At 45.8% G+C, this 26,775-nt stretch overlaps 2 pseudogenes across 2 annotated transcripts; both read left to right on the top strand.

Annotated features, from left to right (window-relative positions):
* Positions 1-1,484: 1,484 nt before the first annotated feature.
* Positions 1,485-5,900, top strand: LOC308605774 (protein FAM170A-like; annotated as a pseudogene). The gene is made up of 2 exons: positions 1,485-1,494; positions 3,790-5,900. The product of its transcript is annotated as a protein FAM170A-like (transcript).
* Positions 5,901-15,472: 9,572 nt separating this feature from the next.
* On the top strand, positions 15,473-20,557 carry LOC308605773 (protein FAM170A-like; annotated as a pseudogene). Its single transcript has 2 exons — positions 15,473-15,482; positions 17,764-20,557. The product of its transcript is annotated as a protein FAM170A-like (transcript).
* Positions 20,558-26,775: the final 6,218 nt, after the last annotated feature.

Raw genomic sequence — 26,775 nt, 5'->3', positions numbered from 1 at the left:
TTATAATAGATATGGTATGAACCTTTCCCTTTCACGGGAAAGGTTCGGCTGGGAAAAAGGAATTGTTCTTGAAAATGGGGCCTGTGCTATTGCAGACACTGTGCTCAACCTAGGTCCACCGAATGCTCTGATGTCATCACTGAGGTCACAGAATTCCGCTGTGCGCCTGGCAACCTTGCAAACATAACAGCCCTGGTGAGCACTAGGCAGTACTGCTGGTTCACTAAGTGGTACAAGTTTTTCAGCCATTTAGGAGACTTGACTATTTTTATTTGTACTGAATCATTTCAACGGATTGCCCAAGAGCCAACAAGGGCCAACCTGTAGGGAAGAGGAGGAGTTGGACATCTCTTGAGGCATCTTCTAAGGGAGACTTCTAGTTGGTACGATGGAACGGCGACAAAAGAGGAAACATCTGGAAAATGAAGAGTCCCAGGAAACTGCCGAGAACGGAGGAGGTATGTGGGGGGCAACTTGTCTGGGGCACATGGGTTTCTGCCAAACTGAACCTTCTCTAGGAAGCGGGGGACTGAGAACGTGTCACCTGTGAAGCAGGGAGCGAGAGACCTTGTCTCACTGATGCTGCCGTATCCATCCGGAGGGTCCCTGTGGTGTGAGATGGCACAGAACGGCCAGATGCCCCCTGGGAGATGGGAGGTCAGCTCCGCTGGTCTGAGGACTCTCTCCTGGGGCAGCCGGGCCTGGAGCTTTGTCGGACTCATAGCAGGCTGCATCCTGCTTGCACAGACCTAGAGGTGCAGCTTTTCTCAGTCCCCGATTTCTCTCTTATTCTCTTGGATCTTTCCCTGGGGTCATGAGGTGGGGGATGTGAAGGATGCAAGGATGCCGAGAGAGACCCATGAGTTGCTTGGCCTCTTTTACCAAAGTGGAAAGAGAAGCCCCATGAGTTGAAGGCCCTGTTGAAAAATATCTTGACAAGTGGAATGCACTTCGAAAGAACACTGTTTGTCTAGGGATGGTGTCATATTGAAAGCAAGGAGGTTTTATTCCTTCAACAGGAAGAATTTCCCAAAGGAGATCAAGGAAGGGAAGGGTTTTCCAGAGACTGAGACCGCGTGGGCGGGGGTGAGAAATGGCCTCAGGGTCCTGCGGGGAGCTCTGAGAGCCACGGGCCACGGGGTGCCTGCGTGCATTAAATGTAGGCGAGTAGCTTGCCCTGGGAGAGGGGTGGTCACCCCAGAGCTCCAGCTAGAGGCCTCTGCCCCAGATTAGAGCCCAGTAGCTCCTACCAGGCCCAGGGCCCTGGAGACTGTAGGATGGGCCCTGGGAATGGAGCTCTAGACAGCAGGCAGATTTTCAGGCAGTGGCTGGGACAGGCTGGGGAAGGCAATGACTGCCCCTGACCATTCAGAATATTTTTCTCTATGTTCCTCTGTGTGTGTGGGTGTGTGAGTGTGTGTGTGTGTGTGTGTGTGTGAGTGTGTGTGTGTCTGTGTGTTTGTGGTATTGCAGAGAAGAGCGGGATGAATGGGGGTAGAGTGCTTACCAGATAGAAAGTCTGCGTGGTAAAGTTCTTGTCACCCTGCCTGGACCTGGCTGACACTCGGTGCACGTAAGAGTGTATACAGAAGTCTTGTTAGGGGTGTTTTATGAGACAGTAACTCATACACCCATGTACACTCTGATACAGCAAAAATATCACACACCCCACATATAACTTCCTTATTAAACCACACACAGCACATGGAGGTATATACACGCATCCCTCTTGTACTACGTTCTCATACAACCCACCTGTATCACAATCCTTTCCTCCAACACCAAACGCTGGAGATGAGATATGTATATAGACACACACACTATCTATATATGACACACACACACACACACACTATATATATATATGTATCTCCTCAACTCTCACACAAACACAGCTAAATGCAGCCATCTCTAAATACCTCTATAAAAACCAGTCACGTGTCATACACACCACACTTACAACACATTCTTGAGTAATGCCATACCCGCTTTGTACAAACCACAGTAAACCACAGTCTCACTAACCCATGTCAGGGTTGCCAGAGAAAATATGGGCTATCCAGTTCAATTTGAATTCCAGATCAACAACAAGTAATGTTTCAGTATCAGGATGTCCCAAATATTGTATGGGCCATACTTACACTCAAAATAAGTCAGACCAAATACTGCATGGGAATACTTACCCTAAAAAATTATTCTGGGTTTATCTGAAACTGAAATTTAACTGGGTGCCCTGTATTTTTGTTCGCTAAGTCTGGCAACCCTTATAAACTTACCACCAGCTGATGTATTATATATTTGTTCTAGTTTTGTTTAGTGTGTGTCTTCCCCTACTAGAATGTGCAGCATTACCAGAGACTACAACAATGGAAGAGTGCCGGATACACAGGAGTAGCTGCTCACTGAATCTTGGTGAATGAATGAATGAACACACACCATAAATACAAGCCACACCATGTAATGAGGAAAAGTTACATGTCCCAGAATTCCTGACTTGTGAACAGAAACCATGCACACAAAGGCCACAGACACAGATAGACACATCTGCACTGTGCTCCCCACGCCAACCCCACACTCACCACAGACATAACTGATACACATCACTCACTCTTCCCACACACTCACAGTCACCACCGACGCCTACATTACCAACAAGACAGTGAGAGAATAAGTATTGATTGGAATTAAATCCTGGAGTATCCACTGGGAACCACACTCTCAACTGTATTCACTGCACCTGACACGTGTCACACACTCAGTAAATATTTGTGGACAGAGGACTGATGAACCCACCCTGAGCCTTTCATTCCTCCCTCAGGAATCTCGAAGTCACAAGAGGATCCCCCTCGGCTTGGATCCACTGTGGTGGCCCAAGGCTGCAGCCCAGGGGCAGGGGAGGTCTCCTCTGCCTCTAAATACTTCTTCTGTACTTCTACTCCACGCAAGCTCCTCTACGCTGGTAAGGGCGCGGGGCTCCTCAGGTGAGGGGGTGCTTGGCTGTGAGGCAGGAGGCACACAGATCCCAGGGAGGCTGAGAGGAAACCCAGGGTCATCAGAGGTGATGAGGGCTCTGTGGAAGAGCCTGGGCAGGATGGCTGAGCTGTTACGAGGGCGTGGATGCCAGCTGAGTGTGTGTCTGTGTGTGTGTGTGTGTGTGTGTGTGTGTGTGAATACTGCTACTACCATGGTGGGGAAGTCAAAGAGCAGGGGCCGGAAAGGTCTGGGCTTGAGGTGGAGGGAAGAGGGACCAGATTAAGCATCTTCAGAGGAAAATGTAGGCTTTGTCTTGGCCTTTGCTTCCAGAGAAGGACAGAGTTCTGCATCATAGACCTCCAGGCTCAGAGCAGGACCATCCAGCTCAGGTCCACACAGCTCACACATACATGCGCCCTCCAGGCACAGCCCTTCTCAGTGCACACATAAACCCCAAGCACGTGATCCACAATGCTCCTCTCCTGCACCACAGCCCCATTCCACAAGGAATGCACCACCGATATTCCCAAACTCACACTCCTCGTCGTACACGCATCCAGCCGCATCCCTCACATACCACAGCCCTCACCACCATACTCCACACCCCTGTATACAGACACCGCTCCAGTATCCCCCCCACGCACATGAAAAGCCCACAGATGACACCAGATACACCACTCCGTCCTACGGCCAACAGACACCAAGCTCACGACATAGCTATGTCATGCAAATGTCCCTCTCTCGTCTACCACACCTGCTCCCTCAGCTTCCGGCATGGCCCATGCATGTTATTATGTTTTTAATTTCCTTTTTCAGGAATCCGGAGATTTCATCGAGACACTGCCCAGCCTAGAGCACCCCTAGCCCAGGATCAGGAAGAAGGAGAGACCGCTTCCCCATCATACTGTGTCTCCTCCTCACCCTCTTCACCCTGTAAGAACTATCTGCACCCAGACAAAGAGGAAAGGGGCATGAAAATATACTACATGCAGGTCCAAGTGAACAAGGGTGTCGCTGTCTCCTGGAAGACAAAGAAACCCTTGGAGTTGCCTGAAAAGCAGCTGAGGATAGAAGAAGTGACCCTTCCTGAGGATGTGTGCGCAGTAGCCACTGACCCCTCTTCTGATGTGTCCACCGAACGCCTCCTGTCTGACAGTGAGCCCACTGGGGAGGAGAAAGAGTATGAGGAAAGGGCAGAGCCAGGCAGCCCATCAGGGTCACCTGCCGTCGAGGAGAGACCCAGCGCCAAGACACCGGACTGGATGGTGACCATGGAGACCGGCTTCAGGTGCATGGCTTGCTGCTGGGTCTTCCCCACCTTGGAGATCCTCCAACAGCACGTGAAGTTCGGCGTCCTGGAGGGCTTCAGCTGCCGTGTCTTTCATCTCACCATGGCCAAGCTGATGGGCAATGTGGAATCCAGAGCACCCCCGAGCAAGAGGAGGAGGAGGAGGAGGAGGAAGAGAAGCAAGAAGAAAAGGAGAATGAGGGAGAGCAGCCCACGGGGGAAGGCCCCAGCCCGAAGAGACCCCGCAGGTAGGGTCTTTTCTCTCTTTTGATTTCCACACAGCAACTGAGATTCATGGGACAGAAGTCCTGGAAGACGGTGTGGCCGTCCCTTGGAAGAGGTAAGGCTTGAGGCTGGCAGTCTTCTGAGCCTATGTCACGAGGGCCCAGAGGAGTCTAAGGGAAGGGGCCGCACACATGGGCTGGTTGACCTAATGGCTCTGCAGTTGCATCAGCTTGGGACACACCCAGCACTACCAAAGGCATTGAGCTCTGTTGACTTAATCAAGAAGGTGGAGCCTTTTCCTAGGAGTTTTCTCAGGGTCTGCACGACGGACCTCAACTCTTAGAGGACGTACTGCCAGCGGCTCCTTCTCGGCAGAGAGAGCCAGGAGTGGTCTGAAGAGAGGACAGGGGCCCTTGCAGGACCGGAACTTTGAGGTCTGAGAGCCTTGGGCCTGAGCCGAGATCTCACCCTGACCACTGGACCTACCCTTCTGAGACAAAGGGGAATATGAAAGAGAGTCACGTGGAAATGAGGTCCCCCGAGATATGGAAATGTTCCAGAACCTTCGTTGCGTGGTAGTTGATCTGGAGCCAAGCTCACTGTGGTGTGTGTGGCTCTGAGCATTAAGGCAACGCTGGAGGGTAACCCTGACCAGCAGAGCTTGGAGTGCTTCTTGTCTCTTCCTGTTCTACCTCATTTGTTTTATCCCTTCCAGGGAGAAGAAAGGACCCTCGGGATAGTAGCAGACAGAATGCCGTGGTCTGAAGGAGGATGAAGGGACCGGCACTCAGTCTAACATCATATGACAATAGAAACGTCCTATGCAATAAAGGGCATTTTCCAAACCTTTCCTGGAGGTTTTATTTAATTACATTGTTCTACCTATGCATCTATCTGTCATCTACATCTGTATCTTTCAAGGTTTGTGAACAAGCTTTCACATAAGCACTAGAGACGTCCGCCAGCATTTTCCAGAAGAGGCCTGCAAATTGCTGGGGACTCCTCACAAATAGGGAATGGCCACAACCCCTGCCACACAGACTATGCGCGTGGCCCTCCTGACGTACTCCCACTCTCTCTCTGAATTTCCCGAGGTCTCGGATGAGGGTGCTGGCTGGAGGCAATGATCACGTGCAGGCTGAATCTTCTCCAGATTCTGATTCTCTTCCTGGGCATATCGTCCTCAAGCACAGTCTCCATGTCCCTGGCCACACTGATCTCTCTCCTTCAGTCCTTCCCTCCCTCCCTCTCCTGCCTCCCAGTGCAGAGAATACTTTTTGACATTTGAGACGACATTTATCTTTTGTTCACAGAATTCTCACCTGTTCTACTGTGGCCTCCGTTGTGAACATTCCAAAGCTGAGAATTTTCTTTTTTTCTCCCTCATTTCTGCTGAGTCTTTACCTTCCTAATGCAGTGAACCCACAGTGCCTAGCTGACTGGATGGGGAAAAAAATCCAGGGAGCAAAGAGAAATAATAAAAGAATATATCAGTTAATTTTTCATAGTGTTATCCAACTACATATTTTTAAAATTTTGGAATAATATTAGGAATCTTCTCTTTATAAAAAACTGAATTATTGGGCTTCCCTGGTGGAGCAGTGGTTAAGAATATGCCTGCGAATGCAGGGGACATGGGTTCGAGCCCTGGTCTGGGAAGATCCCACGTGCCACGGAGTAACTAAGCCCGCACGCCACAACTACTGAGCCTGCGCTCTAGAGCCCGTGTGCCACATCTACCGAGCCCATGTGCCACAACTACGGAAGCCCATGCTCCGCAACAAGAGAAGCCACTGCAATGAGAAGCCCGTGCACCACAGCCAAGAGTAGCCCCCGCTCACTGCAACTAGAGAACGCCCGCTAGCAGCAACAAAGACCCAATGCAGCCCAAAATAAATTAATTAATTTTAAAATATTGAATTAGTTTCAAGGGTACAATGTATAAAAGCACAATAAAAGCCGCCCTTCATAACCCCCCAACCCCACTCTCAAGATGGAATAGATATGCTGTGATACAATTTAGAGTCGTAGTACTACTACTCCTCCCACCACATCCGAAATCCTCTGAGCCAGGTGCAGCAGCTTCCTTTCACAATGCTAGGACCCGCCACAAGACAGATGATAATCCCTTTGGACATTTCAAGGAGCGGCACCAAGGGAACACTACCTGGGAAATGCCACTGACAGCTCAGAATATCCATGGCATTTCTAGAGCCTCGGCACTGCTCTCGCTCTGGGAATGAAGGTCCAAAAAGCACATCGGAGAATGTTCATAGTTGTAAACAAGCTCCACCTTTGAAACACAATCTACATAGAACCACATATACAAGCCTGCACAATGGATGAAGCCAAGGTCTCCTCCATGATTTCCCTTCTGACCACCTTATTGTCTCCTCAACCATAAAAGGTGAACTTGAAACTCAGGACCTTGCCTTGTCACCAGAAACATCCAAGCTTGGATCAGTCTTTCTAAGACCAGATACTTGCTCTCTGAACTATTAGAGACTTGTCACATACACAGAAGTAGAACAGGATTATTTCTATCTACCTGGGGACCTGGAGTCTCTCACATTGCTCCTGTTCAAACTCTCAGAACAGCAAAACTTTACCTACAAAGGGTTCAAGCTATGACACTCCCAATTTCCACAAACCTCCTCATCTCTTGTGAGTCACATGCAGCCAATTCCAGGAATTGGAAACATGGTTGTGAGGAGGAAACTGACTTTGGGGCTCCCCTTGGAGATGGTCTTCCAGACTTACCCAAAGGCCATTAAGAGGAAGGTTTACCCCACCTCAGGCAAACCCGAGGCAGTACTTGCAGTCAAGGGCTGGCCATGGCTTCTGAGCTACATCCAAAAAGAGTTTCATACTGTACCTCGATCTGCTGAAGCAATTTCTGACTGTCCGAGAGCCAGCATGTACCGCTCCTGAACTGCCTCCATTGTGGATCATCAGTAGGGCTGGCAGATTTAGTAAATAAAAATACAGGATACCCAGTTAAACTTGAACTTCACATGAATAATAAGTCATTGTTTTTACTATAAGTAGATCCTATGTCCTATTTGGGGCATACTTATCTTCAAAGTGTACCCGTTGTTTTTCTGACATTCATATTTAACTAAACAGCCTATATTTTATCTGTCAACCCTACTCAGCAGAAATGATGGAGGCTTATAGAGATCCAGGAGACACCTCAGCGCCTCCTCAGCTTTTATTTCTACGTCCTGGACAGCGAGCACGAACCTTCCACTCCCAGTCATTGGCTAGAATGGAGGATATTCTCTGTTCTAGAGCTTTTTCTACTTGTCATTGTTATTATCTTCCTTATTTTAAAGAGACGTTTATTTTTTTCCAAACTTAATAGCTCATCCAAAAGTATTTCAAAGTTCATTAGACAAGGGAAAAACAACATGGTTCTGAAAAGTGAAGGAAACCGCCTGGTGTTTAGTAAAGAAGTAGTAGGGAGATTGAAAAAGCCAAACTTAATAAGCAAATCTCTCCAAGGGTATTTTCAGAGCTTGATACCCTCCCACACCCTGAAAATATTATTACATCAAGAATGTAGAACTGCTAACCAAATGTAAGGCTCCCATATGATTCTATCAAACTCAGGATGCTTCTTTACTAAGCAGTGAGCACACTTGCTGCCCCAGGGACCTTGGCAGTTGCAACATAGGGCTCTTCCCTTTGGGATGGAAACAGCAAGTTTTCCTGTGGTCTACACGCTGGCCCCAAAAATACTACACTCCCAATTCTTGTCAACTTTAAGTATTTTTCCACATAGCTCCATTTTTCTGTTACTATTTGGACTACATCCTAGACTTGACATTACATAAATTGCATTCAAGAAGCTATTTTTAAAAGTTGGTAGGAAACCTTCAATCTATAGCTTGCAGTCCCTGGCTTACTTTCATCCAGGTGCATAAGGGTTTTCTGAAGTAGTCAGGTTAGTTACCCCGTATCACAGCCCCACGCTTGTGTCACAGATATAAAAATGGAACATGATATTTAAGGTTTTAGTTGCCAAATCATCAAGCCTCCCAGACAGAGGCAATAGAGCAAAATGATTACAGAGGCATGGATTTTGATTTGCTCCAGTGTCTTGGGCAAGTCACTTGGCCTCTGTATTTATTTGTACTTATCTGCACTTATCTGTCACTTGGGGGTTATAATTGTACCTGGTCCATGGGTACGTTGTACAAAAGATCTGTAAAGTAGTTACAAGAAACCGACACAGAGTAAGCACTCCACAGACATTGGCTATTACCTATTGGAAATATTTCTCCATGAAACAGATTACTTTATCAGTGGATGACTCGGTGGGAGACAGTGAATCACAGAATCACAGCATGTTGAAAGTGACCTAGTTCACACTCTTGTGTGAGAAAAAGAAAAGTGTGCATGTGTAGAAAATGTCTGAAACTTTACCTAACAAATAGTTCATCATGTTAACTTTGAGGATTAGAATAAATCAGGAAAGGAGGAAAGAAAAACTTGAGTGTACTTCCATTTCTATATCACTTGTGTGTCTACACTGAGACTCTGAATACACTGGAAGTGCAGTTTTGTTTAATGTGGCGGGATAAAGGTTTTCAAGTTTTCCTGATCCATCCGTATTATTATCTCAGAATTGCTGGCATTTCTTGCCATCTTCGGATCTACACCCATTTGAGTCAGTGGGCCATTCTGGACGGAGGAGATAATAGAGCAGAAGTGAAGTGAGAGAAAAGGAGAGACAAGATTTTCTCTTTTCTCTTCAAAGAGGAAAGGTCTTTGGAATGGGAACAACTCACAACCAAACTTTGGGGAAAGGATGTGATGGAAAATGAGACAAACATCCAACCCCTGTGATGAGAAGGATTCCCTGGGCTGGATGGAGGGAGGTCACAGGTGGCTGGACGAGGAAACCAGCTAGGGAGAAACACACACAAGTGCAGAGCAAACACCCTGAGGCCACTCAGCCTGACTCCATGCAAACATGTGTCCAGCAGCCAGCCCTTCACCTGTGGCTCCCCAGCAAGACAGGTACCTCGGGGGTGCCAACTCATTCTGAGTCCATTATGCCTGGCCATTCGTAAACCGCTGTCTAACGTGTGAGGAATAAACTCTAAATGTTTATGAGGAAATTGGCGAAGGAGATTGAAAGGTTACTTAAACGGAAAAAAAAGAAGTTCAGGAAGGCAGGATGGTAGAGAGACAAGAAAAAGACCTTAAAAGATAGAAAGGATTTGCCAAAGGAGAGAAGGAAAAAGAAATGATTCCGAATGGGTTAACCTGCAGCTAGGAAGTTAAGGAAGATTATTGATGTGTGAAGACTATGGAAGAAAGTGAATAAAATTTATCAGAAGTTGCTGAGAATATGGTAAGAAGCATGATTATCACATTATGAATTGGCTGCAATGGCATTCTAGGGGGACACCAGGAAGGGGAAGCAGATGTTCCTGAGATGACAGTGGCAGGTGGAAGGTTGTTTCAGGGGAAGATCAGTCTTGCAGAGGGTGTATCAGAGGAGGGCACGTGTGAGCAAGCAAGGAAACACTAAGTGTATACGGCTCCTTCACTGAGTGCACCCAGCCCCGTGGTCAGCCTTGAGAACAAGCAGGACTTCAGGTACTGGAGCTACATTTCATTCATCAAGACTTGAGAAGACACCCTTAACTCAGGTCTTCTCTTCAAACTCCATCTTTCCTTCTTGACCTTCATTTGGCCTCTTCCCTTACCCGCAAGCTGTGGACTGAGGCCACAGAGCAAGATGGGTCACTAGTGTCCTCCATCCCCGAGCGACTGTGGTTCACATCAGTGGAGCACCAAAGGCAATAACCAAGTCACAGACACAAGAGGGTATGAAGAAGAAGAGATTCTGATAAGGCTTTCTGTGACAGTGTGGGCCAAGTCGGCTCTATATGGCTGGTATCACCTGAATTAGGAGCAGCCTTAGGGGAGAAGTTCTCAGAAGGCAGAGCCTGGCTCTCTAGAGGCTCTGTGTGCTCACAGCCCACTCCAAGACCTCAGTCACAGCTTCGGCCCCCAATATCTCTCCCTCTACCTACTCACAGTTTTTGAAGTCTTCTTTCCTCCACATTTCTCTTGAGAGGTGGAGCAGGAAGATGAGCTTCAGGCCAGCTCAGACTCCCCTGGGATCCCAGCAGGATGCCTATCATTAACCTCCCACCTTCTAGGAAGCGCCTGAGATCTCCACATTTGGGGGAGTTTTCATTTCCGCTGTGCTTCAAATGGCTGGCTGGAGATGGCCTGTTGGAAGGTGGCTAAAAGCAAGTAGCAATCCTTCGGGCAGCCTGGCCCTCCTCGACTGTCAGACATCTTCAGGGATATTCTAGGAAACGTTGTTTGTTCTAGAGAAGGGAGGGAAACAATCCAATTGTCCAATAATGCTTGAATGGAAAATAAATGATGCTATACGCATGTGATGAAATAATAGCAAACGGTCAAAAATCAAAGACCTAGATCTATATGGATTCACGTGGATAAATCTTGAAAACATAATATTGATTGAAAGAAAAGAAGATCAAGAACGTTAGATTGTGATAACAGGTATGTAAGTATTGAAATATTTAAATCAATTCAACATATTGCTTCTATATATATAGATGCAAGAAAATAAACTTGATCCAAAGAACCCATTATTTACATTTACTATGCTCATTTATCTAGGAGACCCAAAAGAACCCACAGATAAACTAGCAGGAACTAATAAGACGGTTCAACAAGGCACACACATGCAAGATCAATAAATTTTAAAAATCAATCAGGCTCCTCTACACTGGCGATAACAAATTAGAAACTGTAAAAGAAAATAAGAAAAAAATAAGATCTAAAAATAGTCACAAGAGCTATATAAATTATTTAGAGCTAAGCATAGGTACAAGGAAATAGAACTAACAAACTGAGTACGACCAGTTAAACTCCGCCCAACCCAAGGTTAGGAAAAGACTGTTGTTACTTTATGAGAACAGACCCTCTTCTTAAGGAGCAGATCAGTAAGTGAGAGTGAATCAAAGAAACACAGCATTTGAAAAGTCAGCTAGTCCAAGCCTCTTGATTGCACATACAGAAGCTGAAGCCCAGATAGGTTGAGTTACTTGGTAAAGGGCCCAATGTCCTGACTCAAGGACTAACATTTTTCACTCATTCGTAAGACACAATCAAATTCAGTACCTCGGAAAGAGATGGGAAAAAAAATGAAGAAATCAATTATATAGTTCCTCATCTTTAAGTACAGAAATAGCCGTGACAAAATTACACGTATTGAGGGAAAATTGAAGTGCAGAGTTTAAAATGTCAATAATCCACAGGGAAGCTGGAGACCATGTAAAATATTCAGATTAAATCTCTCTAGAAAAGACATTAAAAGATCTCCAGAAGAAGTAAAGCTGTCACTGTTTGCTGATGACATGATACTATACATAGAGAATCCTAAAGATGCTACCAGAAAACTCCTAGAGCTAATCAATGAATTTGGTAAAGTAGCAGGATACAAAACTAATGCACAGAAACCTCTGGCATTCCTGTACACGAATGATGAAAAATCTGAAAATGAAATCAAGAAAACACTCCCATTTACCATTGCAACAAAAAGAATAAACTATCTAGGAATAAACCTACCTAAGGAGACAAAAGACCTGTATGCAGAGAATTATAAGACACTGATGAAAGAAATTAAAGATGATACAAATAGATGGAGAGATATACCATGCTCCTGGATTGGAAGAATCAATATTGTGAAAATGACTCTACTACCCAAAGCAATCTACAGATTCAATGCAATCCCTATGAAACTACCATTGGCATTTTTCACAGAACTAGAACAAAAACTTTCAAAATTTGTTTGGAGAAACAAAAGACCCCGAATAGCCAAAGCAATCTTGAGAACGAAAAACGGAGCTGGAGGAATCAGGCTCCCTGACTTCAGACTACACTACAAAGCTACAGTAATCAAGACAGTGTGGTACTGGCACAAAAACAGAAAGATAGATCAATGGAACAGGATAGAAAGCCCAGAGATAAACCCACGCACATATGGTCAACTTATCTTTGATAAAGGAGGCAGGAATGTACAGTGGAGAAAGGACAGCCTCTTCAATAAGTGGTGCTGGGAAAACTGGACAGGGACATGTAAAAGTATGAGACTAGATCATTCCCTAACACCATACACAAAAATAAGCTCAAAATGGATTAAAGACCTACATGTAAGGCCAGAAACTATCAAACTCTTAGAGGAAAACATAGGCAGAACACTCTATGACATAAATCACAGCAAGATCCTTTTGGACCCACCTCCTAGAGAAATGGAAATAAAAACAAAGATAAACAAATGGGACCCAATGAAACTTCAAAGCTTTTGCACAGCAAAGGAAACCATAAACAAGACCAAAAGACAACCCTCAGAATGGGAGAAAATATTTGCAAGTGAAGCAACTGACAAAGGATTAATCTCCAAAATTTATAAACAGCTCATGCAGCTCAATAGCAAAAAAACAAACAACCCAATCCAAAAATGGGCAGAAGACTTAAATAGGCATTTCTCCAAAGAAGATATACAGACTGCCAACAAACACATGAAAGAATGCTCAACATCATTAATCATTAGAGAAATGCAAATCAAAACTACAATGAGATATCATCTCACACCAATCAGAATGGCCATCATCAAGAAATCTAGAAACAATAAACACTGGAGAGGGTGTGGAGAAAAGGGAACACTCTTGCACTGCTGGTGGGAATGTGAATTGGTACAGCCACTATGGAGAACAGTATGGAGGTTCCTTAAAAAACTAAAAATAGAACTACCATATGATCCAGCAATCCCACTACTAGGCATATACCCTGAGAAAACCATAATTCAAAAAGAGACATGTACCAAAATCTTCATTGCAGCTCTATTCACAATAGCCCGGAGCTGGAAACAACCTAAGTGTCCATCATCGGATGAATGGATAAAGAAGATGTGGCACATATATACAATGGAATATTACTCAGCCATAAAAAGAAACGAAACTGAGCTATTTGTAATGAGGTGGAGAGACCTAGAGTCTGTCATACAGAGTCAAGTAAGTCAGAAAGAGAAAGACAAATACCGTATGCTAACACATATATATGGAATTTAAAAAAAAATGTCATGAAGAACCTAGGGGTAAAACGGGAATAAAGACACAGACCTACTTGAGAATGGACTTGAGGATATGGGGAGGGGGAAGGGTAAGCTGTGACAAAACGAAAGAGAGGCATGGACATATATACACTACCAAACGTACGGTAGATAGATAGTGGGAAGCAGCCGCAGAGCACAGGGAGATCGGCTCGGTGCTTTGTGACCGCCTGGAGGGGTGGGATGGGGAGGGTGGGAGGGAGGGAGATGCATGAGGGAAGGGATGTGGGAACGGATGTATATGTATGACTGATTCACTTTGTTATAAAGCAGAAACTAAAAAAAAAAAGATCTCCAATCAAAATGTTAATTTGATAATAGACATGGTATGATACAATTTATAATAGATATGGTATGAACCTTTCCCTTTCACGGGAAAGGTTCGGCTGGGAAAAAGGAATTGTTCTTGAAAATGGGGCCTGTGCTATTGCAGACACTGTGCTCAACCTAGGTCCACCGAATGCTCTGATGTCATCACTGAGGTCACAGAATTCCGCTGTGCGCCTGGCAACCTTGCAAACATAACAGCCCTGGTGAGCACTAGGCAGTACTGCTGGTTCACTAAGTGGTACAAGTTTTTCAGCCATTTAGGAGACTTGACTATTTTTATTTGTACTGAATCATTTCAACGGATTGCCCAAGAGCCAACAAGGGCCAACCTGTAGGGAAGAGGAGGAGTTGGACATCTCTTGAGGCATCTTCTAAGGGAGACTTCTAGTTGGTACGATGGAACGGCGACAAAAGAGGAAACATCTGGAAAATGAAGAGTCCCAGGAAACTGCCGAGAACGGAGGAGGTATGTGGGGGGCAACTTGTCTGGGGCACATGGGTTTCTGCCAAACTGAACCTTCTCTAGGAAGCGGGGGACTGAGAACGTGTCACCTGTGAAGCAGGGAGCGAGAGACCTTGTCTCACTGATGCTGCCGTATCCATCCGGAGGGTCCCTGTGGTGTGAGATGGCACAGAACGGCCAGATGCCCCCTGGGAGATGGGAGGTCAGCTCCGCTGGTCTGAGGACTCTCTCCTGGGGCAGCCGGGCCTGGAGCTTTGTCGGACTCATAGCAGGCTGCATCCTGCTTGCACAGACCTAGAGGTGCAGCTTTTCTCAGTCCCCGATTTCTCTCTTATTCTCTTGGATCTTTCCCTGGGGTCATGAGGTGGGGGATGTGAAGGATGCAAGGATGCCGAGAGAGACCCATGAGTTGCTTGGCCTCTTTTACCAAAGTGGAAAGAGAAGCCCCATGAGTTGAAGGCCCTGTTGAAAAATATCTTGACAAGTGGAATGCACTTCGAAAGAACACTGTTTGTCTAGGGATGGTGTCATATTGAAAGCAAGGAGGTTTTATTCCTTCAACAGGAAGAATTTCCCAAAGGAGATCAAGGAAGGGAAGGGTTTTCCAGAGACTGAGACCGCGTGGGCGGGGGTGAGAAATGGCCTCAGGGTCCTGCGGGGAGCTCTGAGAGCCACGGGCCACGGGGTGCCTGCGTGCATTAAATGTAGGCGAGTAGCTTGCCCTGGGAGAGGGGTGGTCACCCCAGAGCTCCAGCTAGAGGCCTCTGCCCCAGATTAGAGCCCAGTAGCTCCTACCAGGCCCAGGGCCCTGGAGACTGTAGGATGGGCCCTGGGAATGGAGCTCTAGACAGCAGGCAGATTTTCAGGCAGTGGCTGGGACAGGCTGGGGAAGGCAATGACTGCCCCTGACCATTCAGAATATTTTTCTCTATGTTCCTCTGTGTGTGTGGGTGTGTGAGTGTGTGTGTGAGTGTGTGTGTGAGTGTGTGTGTGTCTGTGTGTTTGTGGTATTGCAGAGAAGAGCGGGATGAATGGGGGTAGAGTGCTTACCAGATAGAAAGTCTGCGTGGTAAAGTTCTTGTCACCCTGCCTGGACCTGGCTGACACTCGGTGCACGTAAGAGTGTATACAGAAGTCTTGTTAGGGGTGTTTTATGAGACAGTAACTCATACACCCATGTACACTCTGATACAGCAAAAATATCACACACCCCACATATAACTTCCTTATTAAACCACACACAGCACATGGAGGTATATACACGCATCCCTCTTGTACTACGTTCTCATACAACCCACCTGTATCACAATCCTTTCCTCCAACACCAAACGCTGGAGATGAGATATGTATATAGACACACACACTATCTATATATGACACACACACACACACACACTATATATATATATGTATCTCCTCAACTCTCACACAAACACAGCTAAATGCAGCCATCTCTAAATACCTCTATAAAAACCAGTCACGTGTCATACACACCACACTTACAACACATTCTTGAGTAATGCCATACCCGCTTTGTACAAACCACAGTAAACCACAGTCTCACTAACCCATGTCAGGGTTGCCAGAGAAAATATGGGCTATCCAGTTCAATTTGAATTCCAGATCAACAACAAGTAATGTTTCAGTATCAGGATGTCCCAAATATTGTATGGGCCATACTTACACTCAAAATAAGTCAGACCAAATACTGCATGGGAATACTTACCCTAAAAAATTATTCTGGGTTTATCTGAAACTGAAATTTAACTGGGTGCCCTGTATTTTTGTTCGCTAAGTCTGGCAACCCTTATAAACTTACCACCAGCTGATGTATTATATATTTATTCTAGTTTTGTTTAGTGTGTGTCTTCCCCTACTAGAATGTGCAGCATTACCAGAGACTACAACAATGGAAGAGTGCCGGATACACAGGAGTAGCTGCTCACTGAATCTTGGTGAATGAATGAATGAACACACACCATAAATACAAGCCACACCATGTAATGAGGAAAAGTTACATGTCCCAGAATTCCTGACTTGTGAACAGAAACCATGCACACAAAGGCCACAGACACAGATAGACACATCTGCACTGTGCTCCCCACGCCAACCCCACACTCACCACAGACATAACTGATACACATCACTCACTCTTCCCACACACTCACAGTCACCACCGACGCCTACATTACCAACAAGACAGTGAGAGAATAAGTATTGATTGGAATTAAATCCTGGAGTATCCACTGGGAACCACACTCTCAACTGTATTCACTGCACCTGACACGTGTCACACACTCAGTAAATATTTGTGGACAGAGGACTGATGAACCCACCCTGAGCCTTTCATTCCTCCCTCAGGAATCTCGAAGTCACAAGAGGATCCCCCTCGGCTTGGATCCACTGTGGTGGCCCAAGGCTGCAGCCCAGGGGCAGGGGAGGTCTCCTCTGCCTCTAAATACTTCTTCTGTACTTCTACTCCACGCAAGCTCCTCTACGCTGGTAAGGGCGCGGGGCTCCTCAGGTGAGGGGGTGCTTGGCTGTGAGGCAGGAGGCACACAGATCCCAGGGAGGCTGAGAGGAAACCCAGGGTCATCAGAGGTGATGAGGGCTCTGTGGAAGAGCCTGGGCAGGATGGCTGAGCTGTTACGAGGGCGTGGATGCCAGCTGAGTGTGTGTCTGTGTGTGTGTGTGTGTGAATACTGCTACTACCATGGTGGGGAAGTCAAGGAGCAGGGGCCGGAAAGGTCTGGGCTTGAGGTGGAGGGAAGAGGGACCAGATTAAGCATCTTCAGAGGAAAATGTAGGCTTTGTCTTGGCCTTTGCTTCCAGAGAAGGACAGAGTTCTGCATCATAGACCTCCAGGCTCAGAGCAGGACCATCCAGCTCAGGTCCACACAGCTCACACATACATGCGCCCTCCAGGCACAGCCCTTCTCAGTGCACACATAAACCCCAAGCACGTGATCCACAATGCTCCTCTCCTGCACCACAGCCCCATTCCACAAGGAATGCACCACCGATATTCCCAAACTCACACTCCTCGTCGTACACGCATCCAGCCGCATCCCTCACATACCACAGCCCTCACCACCATACTCCACACCCCTGTATACAGACACCGCTCCAGTATCCCCCCCACGCACATGAAAAGCCCACAGATGACACCAGATACACCACTCCGTCCTACGGCCAACAGACACCAAGCTCACGACATAGCTATGTCATGCAAATGTCCCTCTCTCGTCTACCACACCTGCTCCCTCAGCTTCCGGCATGGCCCATGCATGTTATTATGTTTTTAATTTCCTTTTTCAGGAATCCGGAGATTTCATCGAGACACTGCCCAGCCTAGAGCACCCCTAGCCCAGGATCAGGAAGAAGGAGAGACCGCTTCCCCATCATACTGTGTCTCCTCCTCACCCTCTTCACCCTGTAAGAACTATCTGCACCCAGACAAAGAGGAAAGGGGCATGAAAATATACTACATGCAGGTCCAAGTGAACAAGGGTGTCGCTGTCTCCTGGAAGACAAAGAAACCCTTGGAGTTGCCTGAAAAGCAGCTGAGGATAGAAGAAGTGACCCTTCCTGAGGATGTGTGCGCAGTAGCCACTGACCCCTCTTCTGATGTGTCCACCGAACGCCTCCTGTCTGACAGTGAGCCCACTGGGGAGGAGAAAGAGTATGAGGAAAGGGCAGAGCCAGGCAGCCCATCAGGGTCACCTGCCGTCGAGGAGAGACCCAGCGCCAAGACAGCGGACTGGATGGTGACCATGGAGACCGGCTTCAGGTGCATGGCTTGCTGCCGGGTCTTCCCCACCTTGGAGATCCTCCAACAGCACGTGAAGTTCGGCGTCCTGGAGGGCTTCAGCTGCCGTGTCTTTCATCTCACCATGGCCAAGCTGATGGGCAATGTGGAATCCAGAGCACCCCCGAGCAAGAGGAGGAGGAGGAGGAGGAGGAAGAGAAGCAAGAAGAAAAGGAGAATGAGGGAGAGCCGCCCACGGGGGAAGGCCCCAGCCCGAAGAGACCCCGCAGGTAGGGTCTTTTCTCTCTTTTGATTTCCACACAGCAACTGAGATTCATGGGACAGAAGTCCTGGAAGACGGTGTGGCCGTCCCTTGGAAGAGGTAAGGCTTGAGGCTGGCAGTCTTCTGAGCCTATGTCACGAGGGCCCAGAGGAGTCTAAGGGAAGGGGCCGCACACATGGGCTGGTTGACCTAATGGCTCTGCAGTTGCATCAGCTTGGGACACACCCAGCACTACCAAAGGCATTGAGCTCTGTTGACTTAATCAAGAAGGTGGAGCCTTTTCCTAGGAGTTTTCTCAGGGTCTGCACGACGGACCTCAACTCTTAGAGGACGTACTGCCAGCGGCTCCTTCTCGGCAGAGAGAGCCAGGAGTGGTCTGAAGAGAGGACAGGGGCCCTTGCAGGACCGGAACTTTGAGGTCTGAGAGCCTTGGGCCTGAGCCGAGATCTCACCCTGACCACTGGACCTAGCCTTCTGAGACAAAGGGGAATATGAAAGAGAGTCACGTGGAAATGAGGTCCCCCGAGATATGGAAATGTTCCAGAACCTTCGTTGCGTGGTAGTTGATCTGGAGCCAAGCTCACTGTGGTGTGTGTGGCTCTGAGCATTAAGGCAACGCTGGAGGGTAACCCTGACCAGCAGAGCTTGGAGTGCTTCTTGTCTCTTCCTGTTCTACCTCATTTGTTTTATCCCTTCCAGGGAGAAGAAAGGACCCTCGGGATAGTAGCAGACAGAATGCCGTGGTCTGAAGGAGGATGAAGGGACCGGCACTCAGTCTAACATCATATGACAATAGAAACGTCCTATGCAATAAAGGGCATTTTCCAAACCTTTCCTGGAGGTTTTATTTAATTACATTGTTCTACCTATGCATCTATCTGTCATCTACATCTGTATCTTTCAAGGTTTGTGAACAAGCTTTCACATAAGCACTAGAGACGTCCGCCAGCATTTTCCAGAAGAGGCCTGCAAATTGCTGGGGACTCCTCACAAATAGGGAATGGCCACAACCCCTGCCACACAGACTATGCGCGTGGCCCTCCTGACGTACTCCCACTCTCTCTCTGAATTTCCCGAGGTCTCGGATGAGGGTGCTGGCTGGAGGCAATGATCACGTGCAGGCTGAATCTTCTCCAGATTCTGATTCTCTTCCTGGGCATATCGTCCTCAAGCACAGTCTCCATGTCCCTGGCCACACTGATCTCTCTCCTTCAGTCCTTCCCTCCCTCCCTCTCCTGCCTCCCAGTGCAGAGAATACTTTTTGACATTTGAGACGACATTTATCTTTTGTTCACAGAATTCTCACCTGTTCTACTGTGGCCTCCGTTGTGAACATTCCAAAGCTGAGAATTTTCTTTTTTTCTCCCTCATTTCTGCTGAGTCTTTACCTTCCTAATGCAGTGAACTCACAGTGCCTAGCTGACTGGATGGGGAAAAAAATCCAGGGAGCAAAGAGAAATAATAAAAGAATATATCAGTTAATTTTTCATAGTGTTATCCAACTACATATTTTTAAAATTTTGGAATAATATTAGGAATCTTCTCTTTATAAAAAACTGAATTATTGGGCTTCCCTGGTGGAGCAGTGGTTAAGAATATGCCTGCGAATGCAGGGGACATGGGTTCGAGCCCTGGTCTGGGAAGATCCCACGTGCCACGGAGTAACTAAGCCCGCACGCCACAACTACTGAGCCTGCGCTCTAGAGCCCGTGTGCCACATCTACCGAGCCCATGTGCCACATCTACCGAGCCCATGTGCCACAACTACGGAAGCCCATGCTCCGCAACAAGAGAAGCCACTGCAATGAGAAGCCCGTGCACCACAGCCAAGAGTAGCCCCCGCTCACTGCAACTAGAGAACGCCCGCTAGCAGCAACAAAGACCCAATGCAGCCCAAAATAAATTAATTAATTTTAAAATATTGAATTAGTTTCAAGGGTACAATGTATAAAAGCACAATAAAAGCCGCCCTTCATAACCCCCCAACCCCACTCTCAAGATGGAATAGATATGCTGTGATACAATTTAGAGTCGTAGTACTACTACTCCTCCCACCACATCCGAAATCCTCTGAGCCAGGTGCAGCAGCTTCCTTTCACAATGCTAGGACGCGCCACAAGACAGATGATAATCCCTTTGGACATTTCAAGGAGCGGCACCAAGGGAACACTACCTGGGAAATGCCACTGACAGCTCAGAATATCCATGGCATTTCTAGAGCCTCGGCACTGCTCTTGCTCTGGGAATGAAGGTCCAAAAAGCACATCGGAGAATGTTCATAGTTGTAAACAAGCTCCACCTTTGAAACACAATCTACATAGAACCACATATACAAGCCTGCACAATGGATGAAGCCAAGGTCTCCTCCATGATTTCCCTTCTGACCACCTTATTGTCTCCTCAACCATAAAAGGTGAACTTGAAACTCAGGACCTTGCCTTGTCACCAGAAACATCCAAGCTTGGATCAGTCTTTCTAAGACCAGATACTTGCTCTCTGAACTATTAGAGACTTGTCACATACACAGAAGTAGAACAGGATTATTTCTATCTACCTGGGGACCTGGAGTCTCTCACATTGCTCCTGTTCAAACTCTCAGAACAGCAAAACTTTACCTACAAAGGGTTCAAGCTATGACACTCCCAATTTCCACAAACCTCCTCATCTCTTGTGAGTCACATGCAGCCAATTCCAGGAATTGGAAACATGGCTGTGAGGAGGAAACTGACTTTGGGGCTCCCCTTGGAGATGGTCTTCCAGACTTACCCAAAGGCCATTAAGAGGAAGGTTTACCCCACCTCAGGCAAACCCGAGGCAGTACTTGCAGTCAAGGGCTGGCCATGGCTTCTGAGCTACATCCAAAAAGAGTTTCATACTGTACCTCGATCTGCTGAAGCAATTTCTGACTGTCCGAGAGCCAGCATGTACCGCTCCTGAACTGCCTCCATTGTGGATCATCAGTAGGGCTGGCAGATTTAGTAAATAAAAATACAGGATACCCAGTTAAACTTGAACTTCACATGAATAATAAGTCATTATTTTTACTATAAGTAGATCCTATGTCCTATTTGGGGCATACTTATCTTCAAAGTGTACCCGTTGTTTTTCTGACATTCATATTTAACTAAACAGCCTATATTTTATCTGTCAACCCTACTCAGCAGAAATGATGGAGGCTTATAGAGATCCAGGAGACACCTCAGCGCCTCCTCAGCTTTTATTTCTACGTCCTGGACAGCGAGCACGAACCTTCCACTCCCAGTCATTGGCTAGAATGGAGGATATTCTCTGTTCTAGAGCTTTTTCTACTTGTCATTGTTATTATCTTCCTTATTTTAAAGAGACGTTTATTTTTTTCCAAACTTAATAGCTCATCCAAAAGTATTTCAAAGTTCATTAGACAAGGGAAAAACAACATGGTTCTGAAAAGTGAAGGAAACCGCCTGGTGTTTAGTAAAGAAGTAGTAGGGAGATTGAAAAAGCCAAACTTAATAAGCAAATCTCTCCAAGGGTATTTTCAGAGCTTGATACCCTCCCACACCCTGAAAATATTATTACATCAAGAATGTAGAACTGCTAACCAAATGTAAGGCTCCCATATGATTCTATCAAACTCAGGATGCTTCTTTACTAAGCAGTGAGCACACTTGCTGCCCCAGGGACCTTGGCAGTTGCAACATAGGGCTCTTCCCTTTGGGATGGAAACAGCAAGTTTTCCTGTGGTCTACACGCTGGCCCCAAAAATACTACACTCCCAATTCTTGTCAACTTTAAGTATTTTTCCACATAGCTCCATTTTTCTGTTACTATTTGGACTACATCCTAGACTTGACATTACATAAATTGCATTCAAGAAGCTATTTTTAAAAGTTGGTAGGAAACCTTCAATCTATAGCTTGCAGTCCCTGGCTTACTTTCATCCAGGTGCATAAGGGTTTTCTAAAGTAGTCAGGTTAGTTACCCCGTATCACAGCCCCACGCTTGTGTCACAGATATAAAAATGGAACATGATATTTAAGGTTTTAGTTGCCAAATCATCAAGCTTCCCAGACAGAGGCAATAGAGCAAAATGATTACAGAGGCATGGATTTTGATTTGCTCCAGTGTCTTGGGCAAGTCACTTGGCCTCTGTATTTATTTGTACTTATCTGCACTTATCTGTCACTTGGGGGTTATAATTGTACCTGGTCCATGGGTACGTTGTACAAAAGATCTGTAAAGTAGTTACAAGAAACCGACACAGAGTAAGCACTCCACAGACATTGGCTATTACCTATTGGAAATATTTCTCCATGAAACAGATTACTTTATCAGTGGATGACTCGGTGGGAGACAGTGAATCACAGAATCACAGCATGTTGAAAGTGACCTAGTTCACACTCTTGTGTGAGAAAAAGAAAAGTGTGCATGTGTAGAAAATGTCTGAAACTTTACCTAACAAATAGTTCATCATGTTAACTTTGAGGATTAGAATAAATCAGGAAAGGAGGAAAGAAAAACTTGAGTGTACTTCCATTTCTATATCATTTGTGTGTCTACACTGAGACTCTGAATACACTGGAAGTGCAGTTTTGTTTAATGTGGCGGGATAAAGGTTTTCAAGTTTTCCTGATCCATCCGTATTATTATCTCAGAATTGCTGGCATTTCTTGCCATCTTCGGATCTACACCCATTTGAGTCAGTGGGCCATTCTGGACGGAGGAGATAATAGAGCAGAAGTGAAGTGAGAGAAAAGGAGAGACAAGATTTTCTCTTTTCTCTTCAAAGAGGAAAGGTCTTTGGAATGGGAACAACTCACAACCAAACTTTGGGGAAAGGATGTGATGGAAAATGAGACAAACATCCTACCCCTGTGATGAGAAGGATTCCCTGGGCTGGATGGAGGGAGGTCACAGGTGGCTGGACGAGGAAACCAGCTAGGGAGAAACACACACAAGTGCAGAGCAAACACCCTGAGGCCACTCAGCCTGACTCCATGCAAACATGTGTCCAGCAGCCAGCCCTTCACCTGTGGCTCCCCAGCAAGACAGGTACCTCGGGGGTGCCAACTCATTCTGAGTCCATTATGCCTGGCCATTCGTAAACCGCTGTCTAACGTGTGAGGAATAAACTCTAAATGTTTATGAGGAAATTGGCGAAAGAGATTGAAAGGTTACTTAAACGGAAAAAAAAGAAGTTCAGGAAGGCAGGATGGTAGAGAGACAAGAAAAAGACCTTAAAAGATAGAAAGGATTTGCCAAAGGAGAGAAGGAAAAAGAAATGATTCCGAATGGGTTAACCTGCAGCTAGGAAGTTAAGGAAGATTATTGATGTGTGAAGACTATGGAAGAAAGTGAATAAAATTTATCAGAAGTTGCTGAGAATATGGTAAGAAGCATGATTATCACATTATGAATTGGCTGCAATGGCATTCTAGGGGGACACCAGGAAGGGGAAGCAGATGTTCCTGAGATGACAGTGGCAGGTGGAAAGTTGTTTCAGGGGAAGATCAGTCTTGCAGAGGGTGTATCAGAGGAGGGCACGTGTGAGCAAGCAAGGAAACACTAAGTGTATACGGCTCCTTCACTGAGTGCACCCAGCCCCGTGGTCAGCCTTGAGAACAAGCAGGACTTCAGGTACTGGAGCTACATTTCATTCATCAAGACTTGAGAAGACACCCTTAACTCAGGTCTTCTCTTCAAACTCCATCTTTCCTTCTTGACCTTCATTTGGCCTCTTCCCTTACCCGCAAGCTGTGGACTGAGGCCACAGAGCAAGATGGGTCACTAGTGTCCTCCATCCCCGAGCGACTGTGGTTCACATCAGTGGAGCACCAAAGGCAATAACCAAGTCACAGACACAAGAGGGTATGAAGAAGAAGAGATTCTGATAAGGCTTTCTGTGACAGTGTGGGCCAAGTCGGCTCTATATGGCTGGTATCACCTGAATTAGGAGCAGCCTTAGGGGAGAAGTTCTCAGAAGGCAGAGCCTGGCTCTCTAGAGGCTCTGTGTGCTCACAGCCCACTCCAAGACCTCAGTCACAGCTTCGGCCCCCAATATCTCTCCCTCTACCTACTCACAGTTTTTGAAGTCTTCTTTCCTCCACATTTCTCTTGAGAGGTGGAGCAGGAAGATGAGCTTCAGGCCAGCTCAGACTCCCCTGGGATCCCAGCAGGATGCCTATCATTAACCTCCCACCTTCTAGGAAGCGCCTGAGATCTCCACATTTGGGGGAGTTTTCATTTCCGCTGTGCTTCAAATGGCTGGCTGGAGATGGCCTGTTGGAAGGTGGCTAAAAGCAAGTAGCAATCCTTCGGGCAGCCTGGCCCTCCTCGACTGTCAGACATCTTCAGGGATATTCTAGGAAACGTTGTTTGTTCTACAGAAGGGAGGGAAACAATCCAATTGTCCAATAATGCTTGAATGGAAAATAAATGATGCTATACGCATGTGATGAAATAATAGCAAACGGTCAAAAATCAAAGACCTAGATCTATATGGATTCACGTGGATAAATCTTGAAAACATAATATTGATTGAAAGAAAAGAAGATCAAGAACGTTAGATTGTGATAACAGGTATGTAAGTATTGAAATATTTAAATCAATTCAACATATTGCTTCTATATATATAGATGCAAGAAAATAAACTTGATCCAAAGAACCCATTATTTACATTTACTATGCTCATTTATCTAGGAGACCCAAAAGAACCCACAGATAAACTAGCAGGAACTAATAAGACGGTTCAACAAGGCACACACATGCAAGATCAATAAATTTTAAAAATCAATCAGGCTCCTCTACACTGGCGATAACAAATTAGAAACTGTAAAAGAAAATAAGAAAAAAATAAGATCTAAAAATAGTCACAAGAGCTATATAAATTATTTAGAGCTAAGCATACGTACAAGGAAATAGAACTAACAAACTGAGTACGACCAGTTAAACTCCGCCCAACCCAAGGTTAGGAAAAGACTGTTGTTACTTTATGAGAACAGACCCTCTTCTTAAGGAGCAGATCAGTAAGTGAGAGTGAATCAAAGAAACACAGCATTTGAAAAGTCAGCTAGTCCAAACCTCTTGATTGCACATACAGAAGCTGAAGCCCAGATAGGTTGAGTTACTTGGTAAAGGGCCCAATGTCCTGACTCAAGGACTAACATTTTTCACTCATTCGTAAGACACAATGAAATTCAGTACCTTGGAAAGAGATGGGAAAAAAAATGAAGAAATCAATTATATAGTTCCTCATCTTTAAGTACAGAAATAGCCGTGACAAAATTACACGTATTGAGGGGAAATTGAAGTGCAGAGTTTAAAATGTCAATAATCCACAGGGAAGCTGGAGACCATGTAAAATATTCAGATTAAATCTCTCTAGAAAAGACATTAAAAGATCTCCAGAAGAAGTAAAGCTGTCACTGTTTGCTGATGACATGATACTATACATAGAGAATCCTAAAGATGCTACCAGAAAACTCCTAGAGCTAATCAATGAATTTGGTAAAGTAGCAGGATACAAAACTAATGCACAGAAACCTCTGGCATTCCTGTACACGAATGATGAAAAATCTGAAAATGAAATCAAGAAAACACTCCCATTTACCATTGCAACAAAAAGAATAAACTATCTAGGAATAAACCTACCTAAGGAGACAAAAGACCTGTATGCAGAGAATTATAAGACACTGATGAAAGAAATTAAAGATGATACAAATAGATGGAGAGATATACCATGCTCCTGGATTGGAAGAATCAATATTGTGAAAATGACTCTACTACCCAAGGCAATCTACAGATTCAATGCAATCCCTATCAAACTACCACTGGCATTTTTCACAACACTAGAACAAAAACTTTCAAAATTTGTTTGGAGAAACAAAAGACCCCGAATAGCCAAAGCAATCTTGAGAACGAAAAACGGAGCTGGAGGAATCAGGCTCCCTGACTTCAGACTACACTACAAAGCTACAGTAATCAAGACAGTGTGGTACTGGCACAAAAACAGAAAGATAGATCAATGGAACAGGATAGAAAGCCCAGAGATAAACCCACGCACATATGGTCAACTTATCTTTGATAAAGGAGGCAGGAATGTACAGTGGAGAAAGGACAGCCTCTTCAATAAGTGGTGCTGGGAAAACTGGACAGGGACATGTAAAAGTATGAGACTAGATCATTCCCTAACACCATACACAAAAATAAGCTCAAAATGGATTAAAGACCTACATGTAAGGCCAGAAACTATCAAACTCTTAGAGGAAAACATAGGCAGAACACTCTATGACATAAATCACAGCAAGATCCTTTTGGACCC

Source organism: Mesoplodon bidens (assembly GCF_964165515.1).
Source record: "Mesoplodon bidens genome assembly, chromosome: 18".
NCBI lineage: Eukaryota > Metazoa > Chordata > Mammalia > Artiodactyla > Ziphiidae > Mesoplodon > Mesoplodon bidens.
Note: the sequence above shows the minus strand (reverse complement) of the source record. Positions and strands in the feature narration are given on the sequence as shown.